Consider the following 12,010-nt stretch of genomic DNA (forward strand, 5'->3'; position numbering starts at 1 on the left):
GTGCCTCCAATTCCCAATCCCTCCAGGCGAAGCAGAAGGATAATGTGGTCGACAGTATCAAAAGCCGCTGAGAGATCGAGGAGGACAAGAAAGGTGGATTCTCCCCTATCTAATGCCCTCCTCAAATCATCAACCAGAGCGACCAAGGCTGTTTCAGTTCCGTGACCAGTCCTGAAACCCGATTGGTATGGATCCAAATAATCCGTTTCATCCAAGTGTGCTGACAACTGGTTGGCCACCACTCGCTCAATGACCTTGCCCAGAAATGGTAGATTCGAAATTGGGCGGAAGTTATCTAACACTTGGGGATCCAAGGAGGGCTTCTTTAAGATGGGCTTTACAATTGCCTCCTTGAAGGCTGATGGCATCACACCCTCTTGCAAGGATGCGTTTACCACCGCTTTGATCCCCTCGCCCAATTTCTCTCTGCAGCTCACAAGGAGCCACGAAGGGCAAGGATCAGTAAGACAAGTGGTTGGCTTCACAGATGAAAGCACCTTGTCCACTTCCTCAGAAGGGAGAAGCCGAAACCGATCCCAATTTACCGGCTTGCAACTGGCCAACTCTGGTTCATCGACTGTGTCCACGGCACGCGGGATCGAGCTCCGTAAGTGTTCGATTTTATCAGCAAAGTGTTTTGCTAATAGGTCACAGGAGGCCCTTGACTGTTCCAAGGGTTCCTGAGCAACTGGACCAACCAGGCTTCGGACCACCTGGAACAGCCTCCTGGGACAACACTCCGCAGACGCAATAGAGGCAGCAAAGAAAGCCTTCTTTCCTACCTTTATTGCCACTTGGTAGGCAGCTACTGCTGCTCTAACCTGTGTCCAGACATCTTCGGAGCGGGATTTCCGCCACCGGCGCTCTAGTCGTCTCACCTCCTGTCTCAAGCTACGCAACCGCGGTGTATACCATGGAGCTAGCTGAGTTCTATTCAGGGGGAGAGGACGTTTCGGAGCCACCTGGTCTAATGCCCTGGTGATCCCCACATTCCACTCCTTCACCAGGGTTTCGACCGGGCGACCTTCAGCAGGTTCCAATTCCCCAAGCGCAGTCAGGAATCCATCCGGATCCATCAGGCGTCTGGGGTGGACCATTTTAGTAGGTCCTTCACCCCTGCGGAGGGGGCATGGCAACGAGAAGTCCATATTTACCAGGTAGTGGTCTGACCATGACACAGGAGTGGCATGAAACACTCCCAACTTCAGACCACTTCTCTCCTCTCCCAGGACAAATACTAGGTCGAGAGCATGACCGGCTACATGGGTGGGCCCAGTATTACTTAGGTACAGTTCCCAGGAAGCCATGGTTTCCAGGAAATCCCGAGGGGCTTCTATGAGAGTGGCCTCAGCATGCACGTTAAAGTCACCCAGCACTACCAGCTCTGGGGACAATGTCCGTACAGCCGAGACCACCTCTAGCACCTCGGCCAGGGAATCTGCCGTGCAGCGGGGTGGGCGGTACACCAGCAAGATCCCTAAACTGCCCTTCGGGCCCAACCTCCAGTACATGCAATCAACAATTTGAGTCCTATGGAGGGGAGGTCTGGCAAAAACCAAGGACTCTCGATAGATGACTGCCACACCCCCTCCCCGCCTTCCCACCCTCGGCTGCTGTGCATAACGGAAACCTGGCGGACACATGGCCTCAAGAATTGGAGCAGAGGCTTTGTCCAGCCAAGTCTCCGTAATACATGCCAGGTCTGCGCGCCCATCCAAGATCATATCATGGATGAGCGAGGTTTTCTGAGCCACAGACCTGGCATTACATAACAGCAGTCGAAGGTCGGTAGGAACCTTGCTTCCCCCAGTTTCCGTCTGGTTCTGAGCAGACCTGGAACATGGGATAGATATAATGCATCTGTCCCGTGTTCCCCTATTCCGGCGTGGTCTGCTAGCAACACCCTTCCAGCGCCTGCCGTCCACACTTCCTATAACTTGGCCCCCCACCTCCCTCTCCGGCTTGCACATGCCTCTATCCCTATCTGCTTCTCAGCAGGCCACCCACCCTAATAAAATTAGTCTGGAGACCCGCCTCCGTACCCTGTAGCAGCAGTATTACTAATTTAAATTGAATTAACAATCAATCCTTCTTCCCAGGGAACTCTGAGAATTGTAGCTCTGTGATGGGAACAGAGGTCTTCTAACAATGCTCAGCACCCTTAAACTACAGTTTCCAGGATTCTTTGGGAGAAGCCATGACTGTTTAAAGTGGAATAAGAGTGCTTTAAATATATAGTGCAGATGGGGCCATGGTGTGGACCCAGACAGACACTCGGCACATGGGCCTTTCAGCACCTTTTAAAGAAGTTCTGGTATATGTATCTGTGCAATTGACCCCACCCCACCACTCGCCAACGCAGCACTCACCCAGGTCAGGCCAGTTTATAGAGATCCACAGAGCTGGAAAGATTGTGCTTTCTGAAGTGAACAATGGAGAAAAACTGAAGAAATCTTTTGCAGATAACAACGTGTGGCTACATGGCTCAGCTAAAACATTAAAGCTGCTTTTGCAGCCAGATGAATATTGCATCTAAAAACTGAGAATCTGTTTAGCATCATTGCTAGCAGCCACTGGTAATCCTTTCCTCTGCCATGAATATGTCTAATCCACCCTGTAATGCCATCTAAGTCAGCTATCGTCATTTTTTCAGGGTGGGTGCGGTGGGAGGGAATACATTTCATAAGCCAATAGCTTCCCAAGCTTGCATATGCTACTTGCATGAAGGGATATCACACAATAACCAGGGAGAGGGGCTGTACCCTTGGCCGCACCCCCAGGGTCATACACATGCTCTAGCCCTGCTTCTAATATCCACATTCAATCTGCAGGCATCTTCATTGTCCTTCATCCTGATCTTATTTGTATGCTATCTTTCCACAAAAAAAGAAAATTGCTCTCAAAATGGCTTAAGACAAAGGGAACAGCAACACATCTCAAAATTGACAATTCCAAGAACAATGTCATACAACAAGAATGATCAAACAGCAAATATAACATCAAACAAGGAAAACAACTTTTAAACACTACAGATATAACAGTATATTCCCAGGTCGGCAATATTACATTTCCTGGCAATGGCAAAAATAAGTACGGGGTATGAAAAATTCACTTTGGTCCTTAACGCCCCCCTCCCATGATGTGACTTGCAGTCCCTCTCCTGCAGCAACTCCCTCTCCTGCAACAACTTCTTGCAAGGCTTCACTTCCCACTATGTGACTCTCAGTCCCTCTCCTGCAGCAACTTTTTACAAGTCTTCACTTTGGTCCTTGAAACCCCCCTCCTATGATGCGACTTGCAGTCCCTCTCCTGCAGCAACTCCCTCTCCTGCAGCAACTTCTTACAAGGCTTTGCTTTGATCCTTGAACCCCCCTCCCATGATGTGACTCAGGGCAGGAGCTAGCCTGGCCCTGCAATACTGGGGGCAGAGCCAACGACATGAAAGGCCTGATGATATCATGGAACAAGAAGTACATTTGTTTGATTGACAGTAGATTCAGTGCAGACAATGATTTTCATCAGCTGCTCAGTCTGGGAACCTGAGAGCAAAAGATCAGGAGCGGAGGGAGCATGTTTAACAACCTTGGAGATGGGACACCCACCTACCCCTAGTCCCTCTACACTCTTTTGCCCTCTCAGGCAGAATGCCTCAAGACGACCAATGCCATTCAATGAACACAAGTTCTAGTTTTGGGGAAGGAGCAGAGCTTGGAACAGTTACTTTTTTGAACTACAACTCCCATCAGACCAATCCAGTGGCCATGCTGGCTGGGGCTGATGGGAGTTGTAGTTCAAAAAAGTAACTTTTCCAAGCTCTGGGAAGGAGTGAAGAAAATACAACAGGGTGAAGAAGCTCAGGCCTGCAGGACAAATGTGGCCCTCCAGGCCTCTTTATGTGGCCCCTGGATCTCCCCCAAGCCACACTCATAAGTGGCCCTGCTTCACACTCCAAGAGTTTTTGGCTGGCTGGAACATGCCCTTGATCTCTGATCATGCTTTTTGCTTGAAGGATAGCAAGGAACGAGTGAGTGTATGCGGCCACTCACGTAATGGTCAAAAGTAAAAATGTACACTTATCAGCCTGCCCACTTCTATCTCTAGCCCTATCACCAATGGCTGGTGGCCCTCAGATGGCTGCCCCGAGGAGAATGCGGCCCTCAGATCCCTCAGCCTTGTTATACATCATGCACAATTTCATAACTCTATTGTTATTTCCATACACAGCTTGTATTCATTTACCCTCCATGCTAAAAATGGGATAATTGCAACCTACAGGGCTGTTGCAAGAGGGAACCCACGTTGCGAAAGCCGGGTTGCTATTGAAAACTACTACATCAATAACGCAGCAATTAAGTACAACCAAAAAGCCTATTAGGCAAGGGTTTGACATTTGCCTTGTTTTCTGTGCTACTCCTGTTGGCTACTTGCACTCCTCCATTCCCTCCCTTTACTATCTGAAAGTTAAATAGCCCATGCGAAACTATAAAAAATGATCCATTGATATGTTATACAACACTGCACTTGGCACGGTCAGCAGTATAAATATTGACCAAACCACAGACTAAAATTGGCAACTCCCTAAAAAGGTAAGGAATTTGATAAGGAACTGCTAACGTACCTCATACATCTTACTGATGAAGTGCAGTTATGATTACACATTACTACTATGAACACAAAACATTTCTATATTTATTCAGTCTTCGTCGTGTAGAAGCTGCCTTATTTAAAAGGTCAAATAGCTTTTCTCAATAGGGAAGAAGAAGTTGCTTACATTCCTTCTTCCCAAGTAGCAGCCCAAGATCTTCTGCTTTCAAGCAGAATTTTGTTACAAGCAAGATCATGGCGAAATAGCTATAATGTTCACAGTAATCTGAAATGGAGGGATAAACCTGGATGTGCAGGCAAGAGTAATGTTCATTCATTCATTCATTCATTTATTATTTTATTTATACCTCGCCCTTCCTTCCAGCAGGAGCTCAGGGCGGCAAACAGAAACACTAAAAACACTTTAAAACATCATAACAAGACCTTAAAATCCATTAAAACAAAACAACGTTAAAAACATAAAACATAAAAAAACTTTTAAAAAAAAGTTGGAATCTGACATACAGCATGCTGGTAACAGGACACAATTCAGTAACAGTGAAAAGAACATCAGAAGAGCCTGCTGGATCAGGTCAATGGCCCATCTAGTCCAGCAGCCTGTTCACACAGTGGCCAACCTGATGCCCAGGGGAAGCCCGCAAGCAGGACCTGAGCGCAACAGCACTTTCCCCAACTGCAGCTTCCAGCAGCTGGTTTCAGAAGCATATTGCCTCTGACCGTTGAGGCAGAACATTGCCATCATGGCTAGTAGTCATTGGTAGCTTTATCTTCCATGAATTTGTCTAATCTTCCTTTAAAGCCATCCAAGTTGGTGGCCATCTCAGCCTTTTGTGGAAGCCAATTCCACAGCTTAACTAGGCACACTGTGCGTGAAGTAGTTTCTTTTGTCCATCCTGAATTTTCCAACATTCAGCTTCATTGGATGTCCAGGAGTTTATTGCTATTGTTTTTATTATTTATTAAATTTATATCTGACCTCTCCTCCCAGAAGGAGCCCAGGGTGGCAAACAAGAGACAACACTCAAAACATCTCAAGAAGAAAACATTTTAAAAACATTTAAAAAAAAATATTTCAAAACATCTTAAAAAGCAATTCCAAAACAGACATGAACTGGGATACGGTCTCCACTTAAAAGGCTTGTTGAAAGAGGAAGGTCTTCAGAAGTTCTAGGGTTATGAGAGAGGGAGAAAAACCTTTATCCACTTTCTCCGTGCCATGCATAATTTTACACACTTCTTTCATGTCACCTCTGACTCATCTTTTCTCTAAACAGCAAAGCCCCAAATGCAGCAACTTTTCCTCACAGGGGAGTTGCTCCATCCCCTTGATCATTTTGCTTGCCCTTTTCTGAACCCTTTTCAACTCTACAATATCCTTTTGGATGAGAGGCAACCAGACCTGTACACAGTATTCCAAATGCAGCCACACCATAGATTTGAATAACAGCTTCATGATATCAGCAATTTTATTTTCTATACCTTTCCTAATGATCCCTAAAGTAGATTAAGACTTCTGAAAGGGTTTCACTAGCCAGAAAAATAGATTGTAACATCATGTCAGAAGTTCCAGGCATAGTGATGATCTTCCCGGGCCAAAGGGCAGTCACGTTCCTTTTGCAATACTAAAGCCTAGGCTAGTCATAGAGAGCCAGTGTGGTATGGTAGTTAGACTGCTGGATCGGGACCTGGGAGACCAGCATTCAAATCCCCACTCAGCCATGAATCTCACTGGGTGACCTTGGGCCAGTCACTGCCTCTCAGCCTAGCCTACCTCACAGGTTTATTGTGGGGATTAAATGAGGAGAAGGAGAACCATGTACACCACCTTGAGCTTCTTGGAGGAAAGGTGGAACACAAATGCAATAGATAACAATTAAATAGGTCATCTTTCATCTTTGTAGGCCTGCTTGCTACTTTAATTCATGTATAATTCAGTCACAAAACTGTTGGTGCAGCTATCACCACAATGCCACCCTAGGCACCAACTGGGAGGAAGGGCACGATATAAATCTAATAAATAAATAATGATAAATAATACCATGATATTATCTTTTGGACATACCCATGTGGGTTGGACTACTCATTTACAACTGCCCAGAGGAACACTTACCATCATGCTCTGGTTTGATGCTAGATCCCACAGAGAGAGCAATCAGGCTGGCCGAAGGTTGCTAGGTCAAACAACTTGCTCCATCAACCATTAGGAAGCGTTTTAAGCCTCTGTCTCCAGTCTCCCTCCTTCAGGCCCCACCCCCTTGAGAGAACTGCAGAGCCATAAAGGGCCAACCCTCTGACCTGAAGATGGGGTCTCTTCCTCTGCTCCACAGCCTCTCTCCTGGTGCATTCCCAGACTGGTGATGTGCAATGGGAGGCATCTGTTTTTTCAGGCTCAGGGAAAGGTGCCCATGAGAGTCCAGGCTCTTGTCAAATAGGCCCTGGCACTCTGGGAGGTTCCTTTCCAGGTTCCTGTCCAACAGCCTCAGGCGCAACGGTCTCCCTGTCTTCAGCAGTCAGCTCTGAGCCTGTTACCTTGGCCCAGCTCCCCATCTGGCACTCCTACAGCATCCGACTCTGTATTCAAGATCACTGCTAGATGCAGGAGTTGGGATCATGACACTTACATTTTGGGGTGGTATTTTCCAGATACGGTTCTTGCCCTGCCTTGGTCTTGTAGCAGTCAAATCTCAGCGCAATCCAGAAACACTGGGTCATAAGGAGAAGCTGAGGTCAAGCACACCAAGGCAGTCAGCAGGTGGGCATGTGGTCCAATCACAGGATCATGAGGTAGGACCGAAGTCAAACACAGCAAAGCAGTCCAAAGTTAGGTAGGATTCCAACAGGAAGGTATTACGAGGGATCAGTAACACCAGGTCAGTCAGCACAAGAAACTTGGCTGCACAAAGCTAAGGTCCTCTGTTGTTCCAGCAACTAACAATCTGCAATGGAAAGCTTTAGCTTATGTAAGCTGGTCACCCAGACCCAGGTGTAACTGGTTAGCCCATCCTCCAAGATTCCTTGGCCATAAGGAGGCCCTAAACTCAAGAGGAGTCTGGTTCTTCTGGATCTTGAGGAGCACACACTGTTGAAAGGTGGCTGCCTGCACCTTCTGATGCTAGCATTCCCTGGGGCTTAGAGGGGCTGGCCTATAAGGGCTAATGAGATGCCCTGCCAGACTCAGCCTGCTCTCAGGCAGCCCCTACCTCCTTGCCTTCTTACTTATGACCCTTCTAGGGGGTGGCATGGCTTGCCATCTTCCTTGTCCTTAGTCTCAGTGTTGTCCTTTGTTGAACTCAGCAGGGAGGAGGATGGGGACAAAACTAGAATTAGCTGGCTCTGCCTGTCATTGGCTCTGGTACCCCTACTATTTGCGTCCCCTGCCTTCCACTCTACCAGTCCCAGTGGGCACCAGCCACCACTGCTTAGAGGTCTTTCAACCTCCCCCTCTGATTCCTTAGGTGAAGGAGCTGCCACAGGTGAATCAGGAACCTCATCCAGGGGTACCTCCAGATCCTCTGCTGCGGATGGGCCTCCCATTGCTTTTCTGGAGATGCTGGGAGTATCTAGGGTAGCCCTAGAGGCAGAAAGCCCCCAAAAGTCTTCAGACATCGATATCTTCATTGAAGGAGGAGACATCCTGGCAGGCCTAGGTCAGGCATGACATTCTGAAATGTACTGCCTCTTTAACCATAGCAAATAGACAACAACAGCAACATGAGAGTGGGCATCAGAACCAGTGTGGTGTAGTGGTTAGAGTGCTGGACTTCAACCCAGGAGACTTTGGTTTGAATCCCCCCCCCCAACTCAGACCACGCTAGGTCACCCTGGGCCAGGTTCTTACTTGGTCGCTCTCAGCCAAAATTACCTCACAGAGATGTTCAGAATATAAATTGAGGTAAGCATAACCATATATGGCACCCAGAGCTTCTTAGAGGAAGAGTGGGATATAAATGTGCTCAGGCCTGCCTCATGTCATCACCTAGCACCCTTCAGCAGCTGCCAGAGCCTCAGCACTCCAGCTGGGCCCCCTGTGTTGAGTGGCTGGGCCTGAAAGCTGGTATTTTTAGTTGCCCCTGACATAGCATCACTTGAGGTACTGTGGAGACTACTCCATTAGGGTGAATGGGGTATTGTCCCACCAACCTGGGAAAGGAAAACAAAACTAACTCCCTACCTGGGGCTACGCATGCCTATCTGGCAAAATTTTGCCGGGCCGCTGCCGTGGTGGAGAGCATCAGGCTGGAGATGGAGATGGACTACGGGCCTGGCACCACAGCCCTGCCTTGGAATCAAACAGGAGGGCAACCCCACGCCCTGTATGCTGGCCGCCGGCTCCTTGCAGACCCACGGCTCAGCTCTGATGACCTCCTGGCAGCCTCTGAGGACTGAGGAGTGCCCCTGCAGCCACCTCTGCTGCCACCTTACCACCTGGCCTTCACCCACCCACTCCAGTACTAGTCCCATCCACACTTGAGTGCCTCCGGCTTCTTTGAGGAGAGCCTCCCCTTCCAGGCCTCTGCCCTGGGGGGCCTTGCTCACCCTGCCCTCCTCCTCATTGGAGCTGTTGGAAGCCAAGCCCAAGAGGGGATGCCGCTTCTGGCCTCCCAAATGGACTGCCATCTACACCTGCTCTTAAGCCAGCTGCGAGAAGATCTACATCAAGAGCTCCCACCTGAAGCCGCACCTCTGAACCCACACAGGTGGGGGCCACCAGCTGGGTTGCCCCATGGCCTTCCTGCATCAGCAGAGATGCTCTGCTTGGCATGCGGAGGCATCCTGCTTCCATCTCCAATGCGGTAGCGTCCTGTTTGTTTCTGAGGTGGCTTCTGCCACCAAACATACCTGAAGTCGGGCTTCCTGTAGCCTAAGCCGGGGGGGGGGGTTCTTGGCTACGATGGCTGAACTAGTAGGTTCTGAGTTTTGGAAACAGGAGGGGAATAGTAGAAAACCTATATTTGAGTTGTATTGTGTGTTGCGATTTTTATTGTATTGTTCTATTTATTGTATTGAGTTTTGCTTGGTATGCTTTTGTACTGTTATCTTTATTCTGTATATGTTTTTGAGATTTTTTTTTGTAAGTCACTGAGCTTCATTTTGGAAAAAAGCGACTAATGAATATCATAAACAAACAAACAAACCTCAGTCTGTTCTAGGGATGGAATCCTCTCCTTTTTTATGTTTCACTTTTAAGTGTGGCCTCCTGGTGGTCATTAACAATCCAATTCCTTTTTCCTCCAATATGTTTTCATTTTTCTGATCTCCTCCAATTCATTTTTTGCTTTGCAGAGAATTATCAATATTACGGTTGCTATTTATTCACAAGTCTCCACTGATATTGATCTTTATTCTGAACTCTAATGATTGCCTGTTTCCATTCCTTTTCAAGTGCACTGCAGAGCAGATGAAGGCAGATAATGAAGTCATCATCTTCCCCCCTGCTGCTTACAATCAGCACTTCATTCCCCCCTGCTGCTTTCTGTCTGTCAGTTACAATCAACACTTCATTGACATCAGTGAAAGGAATACACATTTGAAGAGCTCACATATTGTAGGAAGTAGATTTCTACAAACTCACACTATTAATAATTTCAAAGTGAGTAAAGAATTGGAAAAGAAGAAAAAGAATGAATCTGAAACTATGTGTGGAGAATTGCTACTTCAAAATTCTCTCAGACAAGATAGAGAATATCAGATACAATAATTAATCCAATGGCAAATCCAATTATTGCAGAAACGGAGCTTATCGCTAGTTCTCAGCCATCCCCCCCTCCCTGCCTACTTACTTAAATCCAACCATGGGGTTGCCTTGCTTATCATTGGCTTGGCTCCACCTACTGTTGGTCTCTCTGCCTTCCGCCCTACAAGTCCCAATGGGCCCCAGCAACTGTTGATTGTGGAAAATTTAAGATGGAGCTCACAGCCACCCACTGCTGTGCCAGGTAAGCCAGGAATCTCCTGATGTGGGAGGAGGGCAGGACACCTTTTGCAGTAGGCCTCTTAGACCCAGAGCTGAGCCTGATTGTGATAACTCATGACAAATCATAGCTTTGGTCATCATACTGCCTTACCATTTCATGTTGCCTGTCGCCACACATGATATTAAAGTTATGCATGCATCAGGACTTCCTGTCTCCCTAATCTCATGCTGCTTTAGCAAGAAACAAGAAGTGCAGAGTCCCTGTCACATTCATAGCCATGCTGAAGCGGCTGCTGACTGGCAATCCCCTCTGAGCAAGGTTGCTATATGATAAATAACTACAGAAATGGGGAAGCAGCACAAAGGATTGCCAAGATTTGACAAGAGTATATTCTCTTTAACACCGCTCGTAAAGACATGCATGACTTCGGATGCAACAAGCACAGCTTTGTATTATGATCTACCGCATATATCATGTAGCGAAAAACAAAATGCCACAAAGATAAGGAGTTTAGATGGGTGGGGGACCTTTTTCAACTCAAGGGCCGCATTCCATTTTGAGAAATCTTCGAGGGCCACATGCCTAGTGGTGGGCAGGGCCAGAGGCAAAAGTGGGTGGAACAATGAATGTAAATTTTACAGTTGTACAGTAAACTAGTTTATTTATTTATTTATTATTTAATTTGTATCCCGCTCTTCCTCCCAGCAGGAGCCCAGGGCGGCAAACAAAGCGCTAAAACACTTTAAAACATCATAAAAACAGATCTTAAAATACATTAAAATAGCGTTAAAAACATTTTTTTTAAAAACAACTTTAAAAAAGGGTTAAAAACATTATTAAAAAACATATTAAGCAATTCTAACACAGATGCAGACTGGGATAGGTCTCAACCTAAAAGGCTTGGTGAAAGAGGAAAGTCTTCAAAAGGCGCCGAAAAGATAGCATAGCGCCTGCCTAATATTCAAAAGGAGGGAATTCCACAGGGTAGGTGCTGCTACACTAAAGGTCCGTTTCCCATATTGTGCAGAACGAACCTCCTGATAAGGTGGTATCTGCAGGAGGCCCTCACCTGCAGAGCGCAGTGATCGACTGGGTGTATAAGGGGCAAGACAGTCTTTCAGGTATCCTGATCCTGAGCTGTATAGGACTTTGGACACCAAAACTAGAACCTTGAACTTGGCCTGGTAGCAAATGGGCAGCCAGTGCAATTCTTTCAGCAGCGGGGTGACATGTTGGCGATACCTTGCCCCAGTGAGCAATCTCACCGCCGCATTTTGCACCAGCTGCAGCTTCCTGACCAACCTCAGGGGTAGCCCCACATAAAGTGCATTACAGTAATCCAGCCTGGAGGTTACCAGTGTGTGGACAACAGTGGTCAGGCTATCCCAGTCCAGAAACAGCTGCAGCTGTCTCACCAGCCGAAGCTGGTAAAAGCTACTCCTAGCCACTGAGGTCACCTGGGCCTCTAGCGACAAAGATGGATCCAGGAG

At 47.4% G+C, this 12,010-nt stretch overlaps 1 protein-coding gene across 5 annotated transcripts in view; it reads right to left on the reverse strand.

The window, feature by feature from the left end:
* NECAB2 (N-terminal EF-hand calcium binding protein 2) overlaps positions 1-12,010 on the reverse strand; it is a 381,306-nt gene that overhangs the window by 350,588 nt on the left and 18,708 nt on the right. Inside the window, exon 1 of one of the 5 annotated variants that reach the window (XM_061594439.1) lies at positions 7,227-7,518. The exons of 3 other annotated variants lie outside the window; for them this stretch is intronic. The gene's annotated coding sequence lies outside the window, so the exon portion shown is untranslated. Of the gene's footprint in view, positions 1-6,715; positions 6,767-7,226; positions 7,519-12,010 lie in introns of those variants that run through there. One more of the 5 variants, XM_061594441.1, reaches the window with a different exon arrangement.

This window comes from Rhineura floridana, chromosome 13, assembly GCF_030035675.1.
Source record: "Rhineura floridana isolate rRhiFlo1 chromosome 13, rRhiFlo1.hap2, whole genome shotgun sequence".
In the NCBI taxonomy this organism is placed as follows: domain Eukaryota; kingdom Metazoa; phylum Chordata; class Lepidosauria; order Squamata; family Rhineuridae; genus Rhineura; species Rhineura floridana.